At 41.5% G+C, this 23,883-nt stretch overlaps 1 protein-coding gene across 4 annotated transcripts in view; it reads right to left on the reverse strand.

Annotated features, from left to right (window-relative positions):
- The window catches only part of PDP2 (pyruvate dehydrogenase phosphatase catalytic subunit 2), a 173,003-nt gene that overhangs the window by 125,574 nt on the left and 23,546 nt on the right, over positions 1–23,883 (reverse strand). For 2 of the 4 annotated variants that reach the window (XR_012154512.1, XR_012154509.1), the window contains exon 2: positions 16,910–17,027. The gene's annotated coding sequence lies outside the window, so the exon portion shown is untranslated. Of the gene's footprint in view, positions 1–11,158; positions 12,761–14,456; positions 15,059–16,909; positions 17,028–23,883 lie in introns of those variants that run through there. The other 2 variants (XR_012154511.1, XR_012154510.1) reach the window with 2 other exon arrangements.

Below are 23,883 nucleotides of genomic sequence, written 5' to 3' on the forward strand. Positions count from 1 at the left end.
CGCAGTTCAAAAGAAAATCACCAGCCCTGCAGAGCTTATAGTCTAATTAGACATGTCAGACAATAGGTAGGGGGGGCAAAAGGAGATGAAGTGACTTGCTCAAGATCTCAAAGGGGTGTGAGGAATTTTTCCAGACTTCATCTAAAAATAAATCATGACTCATGCTTCGAAAAATTGTCAATGAAAAAATGGAAATATTCTAAGAAAGTATTAGAGCTCGATGGAGCTACAGTAATCATTGCAATGGAGTTGCACCCTCTTCTTACACCAGGTTTGAGTTTGCCCCACCATTTACATTTATTTCATATGAAATTAAATGTGAATTAGAAGACTACGTAGAAGAAACCTTTTCTGCTACAGTTTACTAGAAGAACCCAGAGATCCCTTTGGACTTGACTGATTCTACCTTCTATTCTTCTTACTCTAGCAACACAGCCGTCCCTTAGTAGTGCTCACTTTAAACACCAGAAAGGCTTACTATTATGAGATGCTGTGTGATAAATTGTAAAAGGCTCTAGTTTACACTAAGATCTCCCTTACACTGGTGTGCACCCTGAATAACCCCAGTAGCATCCTAGCAAATGAGAATTCAGACCAGTGTAACAGATCAGACCCTTAATCCATGCCTCTCTTCTCCAGTTTCCATATGTGTTTTGAACAGAAACTTTCCTCTATATCACACATGTTATCCGAGGGCTGCCCTGTATGTGTCAGTCAAGTGACGGTGTCCTAGCAGCATGCTGCACACAACTCTGCAAGGGAAGGTGAGTGTCTAGACTGAAAGGCTGATTCTCAGAGGTTGACTGGAGGCTGAAGCCCCCTCACTCCAGTGTAAATGGGAGCTACACTACAGATGGTGTGAGGAGATCAGAACCAACACCTGAAACTCTCTAACTTACTCTTGGCTGGGAAGGTACTAAAATAACCGTTAATGATGAAAATTGTACAGCTGAATGTCATGATGCTGTTTGTTCATGCACATGTTATCAGTTCATTTATGAACCTTTATTAAAAATCTGGTGCCAAAGGTGAACCTTGCTGTTAAAGGATGCACAACAAAAACTGCCAGGAGCCTAATCTTTAGGAAGGCTTTTTCCTGTCCTCCTCATTTGAGGAGATGGGTGAAAACGGACTCTGCTGAGAGCAGCACAGATGACTGATAAGGTACATGTTTTGCACTAAGTCTGATATCACCACCACACACACACACACACACACACACACACATAGACATCGCTGTAATTAACATTTGGCAAGCAAGAGGTAGATAAGTAGTCAGTAGGTGTTTTACCCAGAACTGAATAGCTCTATTCATCTGTGTAATATGTGCACCTGCCAACTATCAATGGGAGCCTGCAGAGATTCCTCCAGGCTAACGGTGTCACATGGTTTCACTCTTATTATTTCACAAAGGCAGAATTCCCCCTGTCCAGGAGGAGACACAAATAGACCACTTAGAAGATGCCAACACAAAGTAGATTGCCAGAAATTCTATACATGAGGTTTGTGGGTTGGAATCAGAGTAAGCTTAGCATATTCTAAGTATTTCCATAACCAGGAACTACAGAAGTTTACAGCATCTATTTTGAGACGCTGACCTCTCACAGAAAAGGAATAGCTGCATTTGAAATATAAATTTTCAGCAATGGTCATCACTAGGGCAACCTCCCCAACCCTGACCCCTTGTACTCCTCATGTACAACTTAATGGATCCACTTAGTGATCCACATCTATATTTGATGTTCTATTACTCTGCTTCGAAAGCCAGGAGGACTCTTTCAGGGGAAGGCTTGGGCATTCTGACTGCAATGTTGTAAATCAGAGCATTATTTTTAACATTTTCTTAAACAGAAATATGTCCAGAAATCCTTCTCTCCCCAAGCCTTTGACAACAGATTCATTAGCACTATTATAGGAAGAGCTATGATGTTTTTACCATTAGAGCTGACAGCGCTCAGCACTATGCTGTGAACGGGTTATCTGCTTTCTGTGTTCTGAAGTGGGACACTAATGCTCAGAGAAGGGGGATACCATTTTTCCTTTCCCAGCAACACCCCCTGACTAGCAGTCTTTAAAAAAAACAAAAAAAGCAGCAACTGACTGAAACCTTCTGGCGCCCCATGGCAAGACACATTGTGGAATTTGTTCCCAGTAGGATCCTTTTCCCACAAAGAGTTTAGGGTCCTGCCCAATTGACTGTTCCAGGTCACCTTTATCCTTAATTCACCTGTTTCCCCCTTATATGTACAACAAACCCTCAAAGCAATTGCAAAGAATTAAACTGAGAGTGGGTTGGTTTTTTGAGAGTGGAATGGCAAACAAGAAAAACATATTCATGCTCATAAAGGCAGATTAGGTTTAGAATGTGATGTACAGCCCATTTAACACAGAGAACAAACCTACATTAGATGTGGGAAATGGGCACAGAGGCCATCAAACACAGTTAGTGTAGGTCATAATGAAATTCACTGCTAATGGGGCTTTCATACGGTAGTCTCTCCTCTGGGAGAGAACTGTTCAATTTCTTCTTTGATGCATTGTTACAGCATTTTAGTCAAGCAAATAACAACTTTTGGGTGATTTAGTAAACGTGCATAGCCACAATCTGATATGAAAGCATAATTTGATTGTCATAGATTCCTGTTAGTTAACTTTAATATTGAATGCAGTCCACTTCAGTTATAGCTTCTCAGGGAGAACCAACTTGCAACAGGGAACTTACAAAAACAAAGGGTGTATATACACCATATGGGGCACCTGAAAACCAGGTACAAAGCCAGCATAGGCCCTTGAAGTATTTCACGTAGGACAAAGCTGTCACTTGTCCATAGATCATAGAATCATAGAATATCAGGGTTGGAAGGGACCTCAGGAGATCATCTAGTCCAACCCCCTGCTCAAAGCAGGGTCAATCCCCAACTAAATCACCCCAGCCAGGGCTTTGTCAAGCCTGACCTTAAAAACTTCTAAGGCAGGAGATTCCACCACCTCCCAATACCTCCACCATTCCAGTGTTTCACCACCCTCCTAGTGAAAAAGTTTTTCCTAATATCCAACCTAAACCTCCCCCACTGCAACTTGAGACCATTACTCTTTGTTCTTTCATTAGCTACCACTGAGAAGAGTCTAGATCCATCCTCTTTGGAACCCCCTTTCAGGTAGTTGAAAGCAGCTATCAAATCCCCCCTCATTCTTCCCTTCCGCAGACTAAATAATCCCAGTTCCCTCAGCCTCTCCTCATAAGTCATGTGTTCCAGTCCCCTAATCATTTTTGTTGCCCTCTGCTGGACTCTTTCCAATTGTTCCACATCCTTCTTGTAGCGTGGGGCCCAAAACTGGACACAATACTCCAGATGAGGCCTCACCAATGTCGAATAGAGGGGAACGATCACGTCCCTCAATCTGCTGGCAATGCCCCTACTTATACATCCCAAAATGCTGTTGGCCTTCTTGGCAACAAGGGCACACAGCTTCTCGTCCACTGTAACCCCTAGGTCCTTTTCTGCAGAACTGCTTCCTAGCCATTCGGTCCCTAGTCTGTAGCTGTGCATGGGATTCTTCCGTCCTAAGTGCAGGACTCTGCACTTGTCCTTGTTGAACCTCATCAGATTTCTTTTGGCCCAATCCTCGAATTTGTCTAGGGCCCTCTGTATCCTATCCCTACCCTCCAGTGTATCTACCTCTCCTCCCAGTTTAGTGTCATCTGCAAACTTGCTGAAGGTGCAGGCCACACCATCCTCCAGATCATTTATGAAGATATTGAACAAAACCGGCCCGAGGTCCGACCCCTGGGGCACTCCACTTGATACCAGCTGCCAACTAGACATGGAGCCATTGATCACTACCCATTGAGCCCGACAATCTAGCCAACTTTCTATCCACCTTATGGTCCATTCATCCAGCCCAAACTTCTTTAACTTGCTGGCAAGAATACTGTGGGAAACCATGTCAAAAGCTTTGCTAAAGTCAAGGAACAATACTTTCCCTTCATCCACAGAGCCAGTTATCTCGTCACAGAAGGCAATTAGATTAGTCAGGCATGACTTGCCCTTGGTGAATCCATGCTGACTGTTCCTGATCTCTTTCCTCTCCTCTAAGTGCTTCAGAATTGATTCCTTGAGGACCTGCTCCATGATTTTTCCAGGGACTGAGGTAAGGCTGACTGGCCTGTAGTTCCCAGGATCCTCCTTCTTCTTTTTTTTAAATATGGGCACTACATTAGCCTTTTTCCAGTCTTCGGGAACTTCCCCCGATCGCCATGAGTTTTCAAAGATAATGGCCAATGGCTCTGGATTCACATCCGCCAACTCCTTTAGCACTCTCGGATGCAGCAGATCCGGCCCCATGGACTTGTGCTCGTCCAGCTTTTCTGAATAGTCCCGAACCACTTCTTTCTCCACAGAGGGCTGGGCACCTCCTCCCCATGCTGTGCTGTCCAGTGCAGTAGTCTGGGAGCTGACCTTGTTCGTGAAGACAGAGCAGAAAAAAGCATTGAGTTCATTAGCTTTTTCCACATCCTCTGTCACTAGGTTGCCTCCCTCATTCAGTAAGGGGCCCACACTTTCCTTGACTTTCTTCTTGTTGCTAACATACCTGAAGAAACCCTTCTTGTTACTCTTAACATCTCTTGCTAGCTGGAACTCCAGGTGTGATTTGGCCTTCCTGATATCACTCCTGCATGCCCGAGCAATATTTTTATACTCTTCCCTGGTCATTTGTCCAATCTTCCACTTCTTGTAAGCTTCTTTTTTGTGTTTAAGATCAGCAAGGATTTCACTGTTAAGCCAAGTTGGTCGCCTGCCATATTTACTATTCTTTCTACACATCGGGATGGTTTGTCCCTGTAACCTCAATAAGGATTCTTTAAAATACAGCCAGCTCTCCTGGACTCCTTTCCCCCTCATGTTATTCTCCCAGGGGATCCTGCCCATCAGTTCCCTGAGGGAGTCAAAGTCTGCTTTTCTGAAGTCCAGGGTCTGTATTCTGCTGCTCTCCTTTCTTCCCTGTGTCAGGATCCTGAACTCGACCATCTCATGGTCACTGCCTCCCAGCTGCCTGTTCTGAGGAGGAAGGTGCATAAGGCCAACCCCTATGCAGCCTTTCTGGATAGTGACTATGAGTGTTGAGAGGAAAGAAGGCATTGTACGGGTCCTTCTACCGCTGTCAGCCAATGGGTTCTGTTCTGCCAGTGTACTGGACAGCAGAACTAAAATGACACAAGGGAAAAGAAAGCAGCAGCCTGCTGAGGGCTGCTCTAACTTACTGCCCCACTGTTGAACACAGGACATAGGACTGGAAGGGACCTTCTGGGTCATCCAGTCCAGTCCCTTGCTATCGCAGGTACCCCTGTCATATGATCCTATTAAATTTATCAAGCTCCATCTTAAAACTAGTTAGATTGTCTGCCCCTCCTACTGGAAGGCTTTCCCAGAACCTCACTCCTCTGAGGGTTAGAAATGTTCTTCACTTAAAGCAAGAGGGAACCAACCGGTGGTGCAGCAATCTGGAGAGCCAGACTCATGGCTAGTAGCAAAGGCTCAGTCTGGTCCTTAGAAAGCAACAGAGGCCACCTTGGATTCATTCGAAGATTTTCCTAATCCAATGTACAGTTTGAGCAGGCGAGATTCAGTTGTATCTCCAGTCATTGTTAGTTCTGCTCGTCCTTCAACCATTCCAGCTGCAGTGTGTGCCGTCATGTGAGACAAACAGCCAACCCCATGAACACTAGCTGAATCACATGCCTGTACTAGGAATAGAACCTAGGAACTTTGACTCAAAACAACAAACAAGCTACCACTTCCACTAAAGGAGAATCTTCTTTCATTGTTACAGTATGAGAGCAAACAACTGAACGTGTCGTTTTCTAAACAGCACGCAAGAGTGGAATACGGAAACCCAATCACTGCATGTTTACTCGAGGTGTTACACTTGAAGAGTAGAGTATTAGATATATTGGGACAGGCAAACCAGGTTGGTAAAATAAGAACCAACCCAACTCACAGCTAAAAGCTTGAACTCAACCCTTGAATGTCACAGATTAGGTAGTAATTACCCCTCCATCTCACTCTCATTGTCTTTCATTATTTATGGTTTTCAGCCCATTTAGGTCCCAGGCCAAGCAGAAAGAGGAGGAAGTACTAGAAATTTCATTAAACAGCCAAATCCATATATGGAGGTCACTGCAGATTTGGGGTTTTAATCACCATCTTTCAGGGTCCTGCCCTTGAGAGATGTTCGGAAAACAAACGTGCTACCATATGGATGTAGTATCCTGCTGGGAGAGAGGCCTCTGGGAAACTTAGAGAACATTCCTTCAGCTTGATTCTGAAGTTAAAAGAATTCTAGAATCGTCTTTAATTTGAATGCCCTAACACAAAGGAAGAATAAAAAAAAGAGAGATATATGTGCTCTGCTCTGTCAGTTGCAATTCTGTGTGCTATCTGGCTGGTGTGGCATGTCTGTGCTAGTTTTTTTTCCTCCTACAACCCCTCTCCCTCTTTTTTGTTTTGTTTAATTACTCAAGATATCTGGATAGAATAGACTTTTTGTTTCTGAGCTGCTCTTCTCCTGTTGCTGTTTCCTCACCTGCAATTGTAATCTGTTGTTTTTCTCATCATAAACATTGTCACAGCAGCTAAGCGTGATGCTACAAATAGACATTGTGACATCAAGGAAGGAGTATGCAGCAGGACTAGATGGACTGCTAAGGGAAAAGCAATCCTGTCTTAATGGAAATGTCCTTAATAATAAAGGAGCAAAGAAAAATGGAGGTAACATATCTGTTACTGGAGGTTCTTCGAGATGTGTGGTCCCTATTTCACACATGGATATGCATGCATACCACGTGCCTCAGTCAGTAATTTATTTGTTTAAACAAGCGATGTTCATTGGCCCCACACATGCGCTTGAAATAAATCTTTCCTGAACCCCTCTTCTGGCCTTCAAACAACCCCACAACATCTCCAAGCTCATCATCAGAAGCAAGGTCCCCACAGACCAGGACACACCAACTCAAAGTGGCACCAGACCCTCCCAGAACAACAGATGCAAAACCTGTAGACATATCTCCGCTGATGGTGATCAACACCCCACACAACATGGTCTTACACATTTCTATCACAACATGTGGTGTAGCTCATCCGGTGCATTAAATTCACCAATAATAACTATGTGGGTGAAAAGAGACAATCAATATGCTCTCAAACACACACACAGAAAAATGACAAAAGACAAAAAACAACACATCACCCGTGGGTGAACACTTTTCACAAACTGATCACTCTATATTTGATCCATCAGTCTTTATCCTCAAAGGAAACCTGCACAATACCTTCAAAAAAGACAAGCCTGGGAGCTTAAATTCATAACTTTGCTAGACACTAAAAATCATAAACTGAATAGAGACATTGGATTTATGACGCTTTTTATGACAATTTATGACAATGACAATAGCCCACTACCCCTACCCCAGCTACCCTCCTCCATCTCTTTTCCTCGCTATGACTGGAGAGTTGTTAACTGGCCACTTCACCTTGAATGGTCTCTTGAAATGTGTGCTAACTACTTATGCTAAACAATCTGTTCCATCTTGTATTTAGCTGCAACACTTTGGGTATGTCTACACTGCAATAGCTGATTCAGGCTTGTGGGGCTCAGACTACTAGGCTGTTTAATTGAGGTGTAGATGTCCCCCAGCCCAAATTGCTGTCTACACCGCAATTAAACAGCCCCATAGCCTGAGCTCCACGAGACCAAGTCAGCTGCCATAGGCCAGCCGTGGGTGTTTGATTGCAGTGTAGACAGACCTTCTTGAGTATCTTTCACAGACCTAAAGAGCTTCATTTAAGCTCAAAAGCTGGTCTCTCCCACCAACAGTAGCTGGTCTAATCAAAGATATTACCTCACCCACTGTGTCTCTCTAATATCCTGGGACCAACACAGCTACAACACTGCAAAAACTAACTGTATACAATATCTTTACAGCAATGATGCAGCAGAAAGGAGCTAAGGACACTGAAGATTCCAACTTGGACCATGCAGCAGTAAGAAGGAACTGGAGAGGCGCCAGCCCATGCCACCCTTTATGTCCTTGCTTTGGAGTATGAGGAGAGCTACAGCACACGTGCAGGCCAACGGACACAGCTTGTAAAAAGAATCCCGAACTCAGGGTCCTGGTATACATGCATACCCACGTGTTGAATACATATGGGGACCATCACTTGAAGAAAAATGTAATATGCTGTCTGTGTGTTTATATGTAGTTCCACAAATGTTTGTAATTTTTTTCTTTAAAAGTTTTCAATGAGTCATGAATAGTTTTTGAATTTTCCCTCAAAGTCACAACAATGACAGGGCAGAATTACATTCACAGATCTTAGTTAAACATTGGCATGTCAGCTAACACGCATTATCACGCTCTCTGGTGCCAGTGAAAAGGTATTACCATTCCCAGTGAGAATGGATATTGGCATTTTGTTTGCACCATGTTTTATTAGAGAATGAAACTGGTATTATCTGTAGTGCATTAAGATATTATATCTGTGTTATGGTAGAGGAGAAAGCAGTAGAAGTTTTGTGATCAACCCCCTGTTTTCAGGAGTTTATAGTTTTAGAAAAATTACATTTCAATTTGAATCTTGGTACACACTCATTCTGCAAGGGAATTTTTGTGTAGCTTGTTGAAAAACATGGGGGTTTGGGGTTTTTGTTGCTGTTATTAAAAACAAATGCAAAAATAGTTTGTCATAAGCACAGATTCTGTTTAAGTCATCTCTGTTTTAAAAGAGACTAGCACTAAGATATCCATCAACAAGACTGAGGATTCTGTGGGGGGAAACAAACAGACAAACATATTTTACTAAGATAAGAGATGAATGAGTGGGCATGAGGCTAAATTTCTAAGCCACCAGAATAATACAAAGACCTACCTTGATTTCAAGAGAAGAGACAAATGGATTCAAGTTTCTCCCTGAATGTTTGGACAGCACTGAGCACATTTTGGGTGCTACTGCACTGTAAATAATACTAGGAAAAATCATATTAATGAGAAATCCTCCACTGAAGTCAACAGAACATTTCTAGTCAATGAAGTTTTCTCTTGGATCTCATGAGGTGCTTCCACTGAAATCTAAGGAACGGTTAAAAAAAATCTATGGGCCAAATTCCCTGACACTGTAAATGGGCACAGCTCCACTGATTTCAATGGAATTACACTGATTTACATTAGCAGAGAATTTGGCCCTTCTTTTCTGAAAAGCTGAGCCAAAGTGAATATAAACAAGAATATACAAAAAACTAGATTTTAGCCCAACCTCAACCTAGACTTCCTGCAGGAGCACTAATGCGGGCACAAAAATTTTCAGGCCAAATTATGTTACGTAGATGCCTACATTATGAGCACGTCATATAAAAATCACCAGTTGCAGGTTATTGTACTGGCTAAGATTTGTCTGGCAGAGGTTGGCCACTAGTTGACTGACAATTATCAGCATGTCCCCACCAGAAGAAGTTGCCATTTTGTTAAAAGGAGATTTGCATTACCATAACCAAAGATGAAATGGATCAGAAGAACTCCACCTGGTGCAAAACAACCAGCCACTCTTCCAGAATTTAGATACTTAGAACCACAAGAGAAATTAAAATCCAAACAAACACTCTATGAAATTAAAAGCTGTTAAATATTGCAGCGAGACAGATTGAAAACAGATACTAAAACTGAACTGAACTGAACGCACCATCATTAGAGATTTTGCAAATACTTGTCAGTCAAATTTGCATTGTCATTGGTTTCTTCTAGAAAGAAGAAATAATAATCTGGAACTAGGAGTCATAATAGATTCCCCACTCTCTCGCTCCAGTTAAAATAAAATGGCATCCTTGCGCATTATGCCTCTACAGTATCCAAGAGAGACAAATGCTTAAAAGTCTTGGGATAGCTCTTCAGTCATGGCTGCAACAGGTGGGCCCATATTGCTACCCCTCTGAACATGCAAAACCCAGCATTGCACACAAAGCAGCATTTGCACAGGTAGATTGGGTAACCAGGCATACGAATGGTAGCTAAAGGACAGTTAAGAGTTTGTGTTCATGTTTATGAGTTCACTTGTTGTGTCCTTAGTTAAAGGGCATTTTCTGCCACTTCCCTGTTCTTATTACACTTGTTGCCTTGAAACTGGATTCACGTTGTGCCTTTTTCTGTTCCCATTACAATTTCTGTCACAAAAGTTAGGTTTTAAATCCTTGGTACACTCTATCAGAGGCAGCCTTAGTATAGCCTATTACTCTGCCCTTTTCAATGTCCTGTATGATCTGATTATCTGGCCGCTCCTGCTGTTCTCTCTCTGAGAAAGAGGAGGAATGCCAGCCTCAGGAACATGATGTAACAATGAAAATAAAAATAGCTAATAACTGTCCTTTGCAGATCATCAGAGCCCATTTAATGCCTCCATTCTCTCCAAGAAGACAGTCTGGAGCTGAGAAAATACTGTCCGGGTCATCTTATGATAAGTTTCTCAACTGACCTTTCAAGTTTTGGTTCATGAGGTCTGAAGCAAACAAGGTCCTGTAGGTTCACGAAGGCTTGGAGCCTGAGGTTCTGGTAATAAAATAACTACTTCAACTTAATACCGAGTGGTTGGATTAGGTGCTGTCACCAAAGCTTTCTAAAGACTAACTGCCCAGAAACAAAGTATTAGTCCACTAAGCTATCAGATTGCTGATTTTACAAAATTTGTTACAAATATATTTTTAAATTCATTAGCTTAAAAAAAAAACCCTCAACAGCATGTTTGGTTTACAAAGGAAGGAGAAAAGGAGTACTTGTGGCACCTTAGAGACTAACCAATTTATTTAAGCATAAGCTTTCATGAGCTACAGCTCACTTCATCATATACATCCGATGAAGTGAGCTGTAGCTCACGAAAGCTTATGCTCAAATAAATTGGTTAGTCTCTAAGGTGCCATAAGAACTCCTTTTCTTTTTGAGAATACAGACTAACACGGCTGTTACTCTGAAAGGAAAGAGAGAGAGACCAACACAGACCAGAAGTGGAGAAGTTGTGATTGCAGCAGCAGGAGAGAGATGGAAATGTTAGCAAAGAAGAAAAGTGTTCATTAGCATGTTCATTATCAATATAGGGCTGTGGTTCCATCTTGGGGTCCTAATAGCAACAAAGCTCTTTTAGCCAAGAACTATCCCTTCTTGTATGCCTGGAACGGGCCAAGCACATCTTGGACACTGCCACAAACGATAATAATAACAATGACAACTACTCAAGCTTTGCACTTGCAGTTTATGTCATCACCTGCACACTCCACTAGAATGACAATTGGGTGTAAATAATTCTACATTATAGATAGCTGCTCCTCGGTTATTCTGTTTTTAATGGCAACAAATTTCTCATAATGTGCAGTACTAAAGTTAGGAACTGGCACATTCCATATTTCCCAGATGGGCTTTAACTCAAACAAATGTTGTCACACTTTATACAGCTCCTGAAATATTTCTATCTTTGAACATTATTAACATCTGTAAAGGATCTGGGATCTTCACAGAAAACTATACCAGCAGAGTGTTTATATATCTATATCTCGATATAGATATATATCTTATTATTAAAATGAAGAGTGTACTTTATTTTGCTTGGTTTCTGTTGTAGGTGCTCTACATTTAAGTATGTTAATTTTAATACATGTCTGATGTGACATGATTTGACGAGATCTGTCTTCAGAAACAGTAATTGGTGTTAATGTAATAATATAAAGATGGAAAAATAAATAGAAAACCTACAATAGCAATAAAAGATTTTATTTCTGTTCATATCCTAAACAAAATAGGCATACACATTATTTTAATAACAGCTATCAAAACCAAACAACACCACAGTACCACAAAATGCCAATTTTCAATAAAGGTCCCAGCAATGACCAGATAGTATTTATGAAAGTCTCTGTAGCATTTTCAATGTTAAGGAGCCTTCAGACCCCTTAAACTGATTTCTGCCCATGGTTATACCCATATAGCCATATTGACTTCAGTCATTGGAGCTTTCTAGGAGTAACGTAGAGAAAAATCTGACCCCCATTTTCGGTGCATAGGGGCCTAGGCAGCTTTAGGACACCAGCAGCAGCTGTGCGCTCTGTGCCTTTTTTACTTATAGTGTCATGCAACCAAGCAATTCCCTCCTCAGCATGGCGGATGCCTTGGTTGAGAGGATGGGGTGAGGCTTTTCAGATTATTTACCTTTCAATACCTGCCAGGTCCAGCATTGCCATGGCACCAATTCCTCCCTCCTAACACAGTCATCTCTGAGCAATAGCCAGCATAGTAGCTTAGCAAACAAGCTCAAGTCCAAGCATGGATTCTCAACATGGTACAGTAGTATGAAGCACTACTTCTGCCAAAGAGCACCCAAAATCAAAACAGACCTCTTTTGACTGAGTCACAGGACTAATAAACACAAAATGTCACGTTCTCATAATAAAAGACTGTCCTGCCATGAGTCAGTTCCCCTAATCATATGAGATGCCATCAAAGAACATTCACAATATGGTGCAATTAGTCAGTTCCCCCAACAGTATGTTAGGCTCCTGGAATCCTCAAACAATGCAGTAAACCATGCAACAGCACAGAACAGAGCATGGTCTCTAATATAAGAAGAGACATTGGTGTGTATTCACAATGGGGCTTGATATGAACAAGTTTCCAACAAGGTTTGATCCAATTTTCCACTGGGTGGGAGGCAACATGAGTCAGTTCCAACTGTGGGATAAGATACAGTTGGAACCTAATTAAAATACACCAAGAAACAAACATACAGAATTAAGCTTAGTGGCATTCAGATCAGATTGTCATACCGTGTGTTACGAGTCAAATTCTGTTGTAGTTCTACTCTGCCACTACGACATTATTAAAAGTTTCTAACATTTAGTCCATTTCCCAATATGTGAGTCAGTATTAATTAAATAGGTGATATTAGGAACCTAAAACATTTAAACAACAGGTGTTCTATATGTTTTCAAAGTAAGCGTTTGCATTACAAAAAACCCAAGCAATTTAAATGTTCGGGCTGGCATGCCAATCATTAGGTCACTCTGCTGCGGGGTGGGGAGGGGAATAAGACTATAGAATTTTTGTTATAATGCAGTTGTGGATGTGAAATTCTAATTAGCATAGGGAAGGAATGAAGTCATGAGAGCAGGGAAAATAGAACTAAGGACTCCTATGTTCTTGTCCTGTGCTCTGCCACCAGCTTGCTGTGTGAAAGGCAAGTCAAGTGACCTGCTGTAAAACAGACATAATACAGTACTTATCTACCTCACAGGTTTGATCAACATTAATTAATGTTTATGAAGTGCTGAGATCCCCAGATGAAGACAGGCAAAACAAAAGCTGGGACAAATATTCTTCAAGTTGGAAGAATATTTTTCCTCCCTTGTATAACTCAGGCTATGTCTACACTGCCAAGTTTTTTTGCTAAAAGTTATACCACTTTTATTAAAGTGCTTTAATTAAACCGCTGTTGCATGTCCACACTGTGCTCCTTGTGTTTCTGGAATGCATCCACACTAGCAGCTCTTGCAACCAAAAAGAGAGCAGTGCATTGTTGTTACTATCCCACTGTGAAACTGACCACAGGGTGCTTTGGGAAGGGTTTGCAATGCCTCATGGGGCAGGCACAGCATCATGATGCAGGTTTCTCAATCCCATTGTTTCATGGGCATCCTACTAGATTGCCAGATGTTCTTCAACTGAAGTGTGTGTGGGGGGTGGGAGAGTGTGTGACAGGGAGCATGTGTATGGGGGGGGGGGTGGACTGTGTTGGGGCAGAGTGAGTGTGTTGGCATGCTGTCTCCTAAGTTCAGACAACCACAGCCACTGTTCTGAGGTAGGGGGAAGAGGAAACAACGACATCAGCCCCCATCTCCCTCACTGGCTTTGCACAGAACAGAGTCTGTCTTTCACACAAACACACACATCCACCCCTGCCTGCCTGTGTTCATAGTGTGGAAGACAGCAGGAGCATTCCACGTGAATGATTTGCTCATGGGCGGCAGGTAGCATAGGCAGGGGAAGGCTATGCCTCCCCAAACAGCCTGATGTGGCCTTGCCCACGCTCCACCCCCAGGTCGGCCCCTCCTGCCTGCTGTTCCCATCCCTTTCTCCTTTTCTGGGGCCAAGAGGCTGGAACGTTGGTGTGCGCACAAGACCCAGGGGCTGGGGCCACGACACTGCTCCACCCGTCCATCCAACGCTGGGACCACACTGCCCGCCCAGTGCTGGGGGCACTCTGGCCGTGCCGCCCGCCCGGCGTTCCAGGGTGGGGGCACTCTGGCCATGCCACTGGCCCTGCATGCTGGGGCCGGGGGCGCTCCAGCTGCGCCACCCGCCTGGTGCGCTGGGGCTGGGGGGAAGCAGGGGAGTGGTGGCCGCAGGGGGTGCAGTGTGCTCTGGGCTCCGGCAGGGGTGGGGGGGAATGGAAGGGGAGAGGCAGGGCCTTGGGTGGGGGGAGGGGCAGGGACTAGCCTCCCCCAAGGGTGCATTCACCTGCCTCCCATGGATTTGCTCTTTGTTTCCCAGAGCGGAGCAGCACAGCATGCAGAGCTTTGAAAGAGGAGGGGCGTATGCCTGCCGGGCTGCTGAGTTCAAAACAAGGAGCAGAGCACAGGAATTGTGGGACACTTCCAGAGGCCAATTACAGCAGTAAAAGCAAGCAAGGTGTTTACCCTGGCACTTTGCGCAAAAAAGCCTTATCACTCTCGTTGAGGTGGTTTTATTACAGCGCTGGAACCGAGGAGTTTCGTTGCAAAAAGTGACTTTGCAGTGTGTACACCTCTGCTGTGTCATCACCAAAAGCTGCCTTTTGGTGGAAAAACTTGGCAGTGTAGACCAGGCCCCAAAGTTGAAAAGATTTAGTTTTCACTATTTTTAAAGGGTTGTATCTCTTTCTCTCTCCCTCACACACACACACACACACGCACGCAGTCACACCCTGTTCTTACCTGAGACCAAGTATGGACCTTTTTAGGCTCAAAGGATTTTTGAGAAAGTTACCAGCAGCTGAACGAAGGGGAAAAGTTAGAATAGACAGAGATTCTCAATCATAACTTCAATACAGCATTTTGAGGGTAGCCACAAACACTGCCCCATATATTGCCTATCTCCTTGGGCTTCAAACCCTGAAGACAGAGTTGAAACTTGTCAAGGTGATCATTTTCTGAGGCTCTTTTCATTTGCTTCTGTGTCTCAACAACTGAATGCCCAGTGAAAACAATTTTTTAAATGCACATCATTTTACATTTATTCAGTTTTCACGCTCAATTGAGCACCACCAGATGGTTTTCATTTTTAAATCATATATTTCAGTCTACTAGTATGTACACGTGTGTATGAATGTAAACCTAATTACACATGCCATATTATCTATTTGATTTTTTCCTCTTCAGTTTTTAAAAATATGCCACCATAATTGTCTCTGGGCACAAATCATAAAAATATTATAGACTTAATCACTTTTAGTTAAAAATAACCACAATGCCAGAATGTATCCACTGAATATAAATAACTGCTCCGATTTTCTTTTGGAAAAGCCAGATGGGCTTTAACATGCAGGTGGGCTTGAGAGCCTGAGCCACAACATCTACATTGCTATTTTTAGTGTGTTAGCTCAAGCCCTGCTAGCGAAAGTCTGTCTACCTGCCCTGGGAGGCTTGTGTAGACGTGCCCCTATCGTCTTTCAAGACCAGCTGCATTACAGTAATCCAATCTGTAAGTCACAAAGGGACAGATGAATGTGACAAGGGCCCATGTCAGAAAGAACCGTTGCACATCAAGCAGATGAGAAAAAGTATTTCCAGGAGAGCTAAGTCACCTAGGACTCCAGCAGCACCTCAGTGACAAAGACTGAGAAAACTCCCTCCTCACTACACTCTTGAGATGCTTTCCTCAGCCAGCCAGCATCATGTAAGCCACTCTCTTGGCCAGGCACTGTAGAAGCCGACACCATGCCACCTGGATTCAGCAACAACAAAATGAAGAAGTGTCTGCTTCTCTAGTGCCTGGCCAAGAGAGTGGCTTACATGACAGCAAGATTGCTGAGGCTCCATCCTGGCAAGACTGGTATGATGTACAAACCTCCAAACAGGCATGTTATAAATCACTGAAAATAGACATCAACAATAGAAATAATGAGACAATCTTTAAAAAGTGTGAACAATTATATTGTCATATAAAATCGGTGTATGATAAATTCCCAGTATGACCAGTGATGGATCAGAGGCCCATTGGTGCATAAAGGTTTTGAAGATGAGTCACAACATACATTGCTATACAATATAATATTTTTATGAACTCCCCAAAAGCCTCATTCTTTGTTTTCTCTGAGCTGACAGTTTCAGTATCACACATGGGTGAGCCCCAAACAATTAGGAGGTTTGTTTCTTACCATTCATCTCAAACTTATCCAAGTTATTTTGGTTTGGTTTTGAAACCCCACTTGAAAACCTTATGAGACCAGGATTCCCCCCTTAGTACTGCTTGGTATTAGTCAGGTCCATCATACTGCAAAAAGAGTCTTTCCCTTGGTATATCTGCTTTAACCAGTAAGTACACAAGCACATAAAAGTAATGATTTTAAAAGTCCAGACATTTTGCAAAAATCAAAGTTCAGATTCAGCTCAGTGAAAATTTTAAGCAGTTTCTTATTTTATTTGAAATGAGTCATTCACCCATGGTACCCAATTAAATCTGAGTGGAATCAGATTATAACATGCTATATTGGGCCACTGATGTCAATATCTAATCTGCTATCATGCAGGTCAGCATCCAATACAATACTATATAAGCAATTGAAAACATGGTCCTACAATGGAAAGTGTTAGGCAACATTCTTAAAATGTGGAGAGCTATTACCTTTTGCAGCTGCAGCATCTGTTCTTTGAACCTTAAAGCGATTGGTCTTGGCAACGTAGTTTTCTAACTGGACAGAGTTCCTTTAAATAGTGCCCTCAGAGGATCAATTTCCTGACAGCTAGAAAAAAAATTAGCAGAAGTTTAAAATGAGAAAATATTGAATTGTGTCCACTCATGATACGTATGTGAATATTTGCATTGCAGATTATGCTGTAAAAAGTCATATTCTATTGTTCTGATGTGAAAGAACAAGGCTCCTATGTTAGGAGGCCATTAGTTTGTGGTCAGGATGATGAAACAGGACTTCCACAGAAACTCTCCAGACAGGAGGAAGAGAGCATTCCACTTCCCAGTCCAGAGCCCTGGCCCCTAGACACAGCTTGGTGGAGCAGAAGACAGCAAGTCAGGGATCCTGGCTTCCATTCCTCGCTCTGCCACTACCTTTCTGTTTCCCTTCCCACCCTTTGTTTGTTTCATCTATTTAGACTGTATGATTTTTGAAGCAGGATTGTCTCTCATTCTGTGTTTATACAGTGAATACCACAATGGGGCTTAATGGGACAACCACAACTAGGACTTCTAGGCATGACTGTAACACACAACAAACAACAATGGGAAAGACATTTCTAAACAGCTCTTCTAAATTGAGCTGCAGTTCTCTGGATCTTTGCTTACTGACAACTGTTTAGTATTGGGCATGTCTGCTGCCACTCAAGTCCCACATCTTATACTCACCTTGGATTTATTTCAGACACTACACTGTCATTGCTCAGATCTTAATGTTATTTAAAGAACATGACATAACTGAGTTACAGGGAAAATAGTTCCATTGAAAGGTTTTGTTGGTATCTCTAGAACAGTGTTTCCCAAAGTGGGGTTCGTGAACCCCTTGGGGTTCGTGAAATATTACAGGGGGTTCCCGGGAAAACATTCCCTAATGGCAGACTGAGCTGTCCCTACGGACCCCGGGCAGCACGGGGCCAGCAGACTGGAGCCCTTCGACTACCAAGAGCTAAGCAGATCAAAGCAAGCATACCTGTCACACTGAGGAGATTTAAGAAATCAAGACTCATCTTATAAGAAATGGAAAGAGAGGTGGGTATTTTTTGCTGTTTTTAAAAGTAAATAGGCAGCTAGTATTGTTTTTTAAATTATTATGAAGAACAAGCTTAAGCTTTGTTGTAACGTGTGTTGTTTGCCTGGACTGCTCAAGACCTGAATGCTTGGAGGAGGAGGAACTCTTTGAGTTGGCTTCTTAAATACCTTCATGCTGTTTCACATCTGATACTCCTTGATGAAACATAGGAGCCTTGTCTTATAACAGGCTTATTCAAAGTGATACAAGCTACGAAAGTGAGATCTTGGAAGCGTGTTGCCGTTTTCATAATGTAATACAAATACTGTAACGATAAATAATAGTGTGTAATAAACATGTCATAAAAACAAATTTTATATTTCCAAGATCACTGCTTTTATAATTTATACTCGGGTAAAGGGAGAAACTACTTGGAAATACTCATTTTTAGGAGGGGGTTCACGAGACTTGACATTTTAGTGAAAGGGGTTCACAGGTTGTCAAAGTTTGGGAACCACTGCTCTAGAACCATCAATAGATGTAATTCACAACAGTCCATCCACTGTTTCATCTCTTGTCTAATAGCAACCTATGGCAGAAAGTACAGAATTAAAATGAAGCTGTTCTAGGAAGATAGCAGTGGGATGGGTTGATTCTTCATCCCATAATTCTACATAGTGGAAGATTACAAATCCTATAAGGAAAAGGCAATAGATCCATTCCAACTATAGATAAATTATAAAATTGTAGAGCCTTCCCTCAGCATAGTACAAACACCATGTCCAGTCTCCCAGTTTAGGGTATCGTTTTTGCTGAAGGAAAGTTGTACTTTAAAAAAAATAAGATTAACACAATCCCTCTTGTTTATTAATTTAAGACACAAATGCAGGGCAAAATAAATTAACTGAACTGAACATATAAATCCAACCATATTTGAAATCAGCTATAAGAGATTGGTTAGGCCAACAAAGATTTCATGTCTGTTTTGGATAAGACAGCTTGGTGTTACTGATTTGCCGTTGGAAAACATTCTGTCGAAGGGTCAGTGCTTTAAACTTCTGGAAGGTATTTTATGCCAGATGTTTATTCAAAGCAGCACTTATGCACAGTGTTTACCATTGCTCTCAATCCAAATACTCTCCTGGATTGATGCAGTAAACCTTTAGTTTTCAGTGGGAGTAGATAATTTTAACAATTCACAGGTCTTCTATTAGAGTTCATTATGCCATCAGAAGCCTGTCTCTTACTGCCCCTTTTATCTGACTCAGGCTGGGCAGTGGTTTTACAGGCTGTTTCTGGCACTGAAATGTTGCCATTAATAGAAGCATCTGCCTTCCACAGATCAGAAGGGAGGGCAGAGCTGCTTTGCACCAAGGCTTTCATTTTTTGCAAGCCTCATCTCTGAAGGTAGATAATCTGCTATACCACAGATGACCAGTTTGTTTCCATCACATACTCTCCCTGCTCATTCCATAACATTCACTAGCCCAACTTTCCTTTATATTCTCTCTCACTTCCCATAAACACTCCCTTGAATCCCTCTCTTTTCCAGGTCATTTCTTTCATCCTCCATGACGATACCAAAATAGCCCATTTGTAATTTAATGTCCATTTGGTTTAGAACCAATTAGCTAAATCTTTGCCTTCTTTTCATCAGTGCAAAACTTCTGTAGATCAAATCGTGCTGTTCTTCTGATTGCCCTTAATGAGCTAGAATTTGTCATCCAGGTGGCTCCCAAATTTTATGTATAGCATCTTTTCCAACAATGAATTCGTCTGTTTGGAAAACAAGGTTTGACTGTGCTCAGAAATAAATTGTAATGAGCCACATCAGCATATACTAGATGATGGTAGTGCTGAAAGAGGGAAATGAATACTTCACGCTCATTTATGAGTTCAGAGTTAAAATGGAAATGGGCACAGAACAAGGAATGATGGAAATATCTGTTCCTCTGACTTTGCAGATGACCAGAATTTTTAGGTTTGCTTTCATCAATAATCCGTCAATAACCTATCCAGTTACAGCTACTGCAAAAAAGGGGGAAATCCTAAAAAGCTAGTTTTGTGCGGCCATGAAAAAGGAAATAGAAATAGCACCACTGGAGTCCAACAATGTTAATGTCTAATGTAATTTGCATCATTTACATACACACAATGTGCACACATAATTTTAATTCTCTCATGCCTTTAAAATGTATGGCTCATTAATGGGCTTTAGATTAGGTCTTTTAAATCAGAGGGAGCCTTTCCATTTGACTTGAATGGGCTTCGAATCAGGCCCCAAAAGAAGTATATTTTAAAATGTTAATAATTATGGTTCCCTCCCAGTCCACTAGTGAAACCTCAAGTAACCACTCAAGGAAGAAGAGTGAAACAATCAGTTTCAAGTAGAAGTGGGTCTTTAACCAAAGGTCAAACAAAACAATATGGGAAAATCAAATCCTCTGAGACCTGTTTCAAGACATTTGGTCCTGCTGAGCCATCCATACTACTTCACGGAAGCTACTGGATCCCACTGAGAAATTGCTACAAAAGGTTGACCAGCTCAGAGGAAGAGCCTGCCATAACAAACTTCCTGCATTAATGGAAAGTATTTATTTGTATTTAGATTCTTTGTCTTAAAAAACCAAACAAATTGGACTTGGAAAGGGTCTTAAACCATCCAACAAAGAAAATAATAGGTGAAATCCTGGCTTCCCTCAAGTCAATGGAAAATCCCCACTGATTTCAGTAGGACCAGGATTTCACCTAATGAAGCCATACAAAGAGGAAGCAATCTCTTTAGGAAAGCATATACATATTTTCAACTGTACTATTATGAATAAACAGCCATTTTTTTGTATAAACGGATCAATAGTTCTTTTCAATTTAATACCCACTCATCTTTACATGCACCTTTCACAGCTTGGAACGTGCAGTGCAGAATGTATACGTTACAACAATGCAAAAATATATTTAAATATAAATTATCAAGAAATTGTCATGTGATTATGCAAAATTCTGCAACTGTTCAAAGATTTAGGTTCTACTAAACATATCTTCAAACCAAACACAGTTGAAGTGCAGGCATTAGGTTACCAATATGTGGAGTTTAAATTGGTTTGCTGGCGTTTACTAAAGAGAGGGTAGTAATTATGAGCAGATGGTGCACAATGTATTACCAGCATCTTGTGCTTTGTATCTGTGAAATGTAAGAGAACAAGTCTCTTGACCGAAACAGAAATTGCAGGATCATGTAAAAGAACAGTAATGAAAATGAAAGATGAGGAGGATGGAAAGATACTACAAAGCAATTACTTTTATTTTAATAAAAATTAATGAGTGAAATCCTGGCCTCATTAAGTAAATAGAAGTTTCTCCATTGACTTCAATGTCAGGATTTCACCCCAGGTGTTTTCCCTAAATTCCCTTCTGCGTACAAACCTTTTCTAATCCCCTTATAACGCCCAAGAGAATGAAAATGGCAGCCAGCATAAGTTCAGTCCTCATGGACCTTCCCTAGAATATCGCTAATAATCACACTGCTTAGCCCTTGATCCTGCAAACACATAAGCAAATAAGTAACTGTATGGAGGTGAGAAGGACTGCTCATGCAAGTGAAATTAAGCACAAGAATAATTTCAGGATTAGGCCTTTAGGCATAGCTGTGAAAATTCCTACTACTAAGGGTTCAAGACAATACAAAGAAAATACATTTGTTTTTTGGTACTGTATTTACACTCTGCAGCAGGAATGTGCACAGATTTAAGAACTTTGTATTTTTAATTTTATCTCACTAATTTTATTGGGTAGTGTGATCTACCCTGTCTCTGACTTCTTTGATTATGCTAAAGAAATATTATAAAGAAAATAATTACACTATTTTTAACTCCTTAGAAACTGTTGCTAACATGAATAATAGAAAACTGATAAACGAAGTAGAAAGGGAAGCTGTTAATTCTGCAGTGGAAAATTATGCTGAACCCTCTTTCTGCAATGCCAAGTTTCATGTATGATTTTGCTTCTGTTTTCATCAGCAGGATGAATAAAAGATGAGCTGGCAAGTGGAGAAGGCAGAAGTATCCATTACTAGGCAGGCAAAGAAAATAGTACTAGAATGGCCTTAAAAGCCTGAGTGAAGAAACCACTTAAAAATTGATTATATTAACTACCCAGGCCAAAAAAGGAAACAAAGGTAACCTGGGACACTCTCCTTCCAGTCAGTGGCCTGGAACATGACACTTAAGTGATTTTAAAGTCCAGATAAGAAAGCCTCTTCCTCTGTTTGAAATGTGTAGGTTGGGAAAGGGGAATGCTGAGTGCATTGGGCTGGGAGCATAAGTTCCATAAGCATATTTGTTTGCAGATTTTATTAAGGAGCATGAAGGAGGACCCAAGTAAATCCCAGCCCATGATCCGAACTCCATTCTATGTAAAATCATTAAAGAATCTATTTGTAGACATATGGACCAGAGGGATCTATTGCATTACAGCCAACATAGATTTCTGAAAAAGGGCATACTACAACTATATATATATATACACACATATACATACACACATATATATATATATAGCCTTTTCAATAAGTGATGGCAAATAGAGCCTACTGTCTGCTATTACCATAGGTAACAAATGTGGTAATTGTTTGCTTAATTCTTATTTACAAACTTAGCTCTATAAGTAGGATAGAGGTCCCAGACAATATTTATCAATACATGCAGCAAGACCTGATGCTGTACTACACAGGAAGCTCATGCAAGACATAGCTAGAGTCTCTAAGGCAGAGGGGGGAAAAAAAACCTGACAAACAGGAGAGTTATTAGCATATTGCTATAGCAGAATGAGTGAGATACACTGATCTTATATATTGACAAATACAGTCTTCAACATGTGTGCATATGGTGAGAATTATGAAGAATTTGTCTTTTCCATGTTTTGAATAGGAAAGTACAATATTTAAAAGGTGGCCTTTACCAGAACAGGGCATAGCAACTGGGCTAAAACACCATCTTAAAGTGGATCTTCACATGTAAAATGTAAATACTTTCCCCTTCAGAAAAGACAAGTCCTTGCTACACCGTTTCATTATTTAGCATAGTGTTTAAAATACACATAGGCTCAAAATCAAACCCCAAATCCAGCCCACATCTGACTTTAGAGTATGATCATATCTAGGGAAGACTGAATCCATACCGAACATTTGGAAACTTATTTTTATTTCTCCATTAATGCCTGTTATCTTAATCCTAGTATGAATTAGTCAAATAGATTGGTGAGATCCTATTTATTTTCATGGTAAAAGTGCAGGATGCCACAAACATATCTGAATCTGGACTTTGGGATCAAACAGAAGGTGAAGCTGGGCTGTTTACTGTGGTATGAGGAATAGAATCAATAGCTCTGGTCCTCGAGAACTTGAGTGCTTCGATTATTTGCTCTGCTATAGTCTATCTTAGTGTGGGAAACTGCAGCACTGACAAATAATAACTACCCCAGAAAACTGCCTTTTCCAAACCAGGCAGGATATAAGTCACTATGTAAGCACCTCATTGATTGGTAGTTTATCTGTTCCTTATGTCACTTGATTTAGCGATCAACAAATGAACCTTACATTGCGTACACTGTACGTACATCTACATTGCAACAAAAAGCCCTCGGTGCTGAGTCTCAGAGCCCAGATCAAGTGACTCGGGTTTGCAGATCTAAAAATTGCAGTGTAGACATTTGGGCTTAGGCTGGAGCTGTGAAACCCTGCGCAGTGGGAGGGTCCTAGATCCCAGGTACCAGCTGGAGACCGAATGTCTACACTGCAATTTTTAGCCTTGCCACCCTGAGCCCTGTGAACTGTGTCAACTGACCCAGGCCAGCCATGGCCATGCCACAGGTCTTTTATTGCAGTGTAGAGATACCCTGTGGG

This window comes from Lepidochelys kempii, chromosome 12 (assembly GCF_965140265.1).
Source record: "Lepidochelys kempii isolate rLepKem1 chromosome 12, rLepKem1.hap2, whole genome shotgun sequence".
NCBI classification, from domain to species: Eukaryota; Metazoa; Chordata; order Testudines; family Cheloniidae; genus Lepidochelys; species Lepidochelys kempii.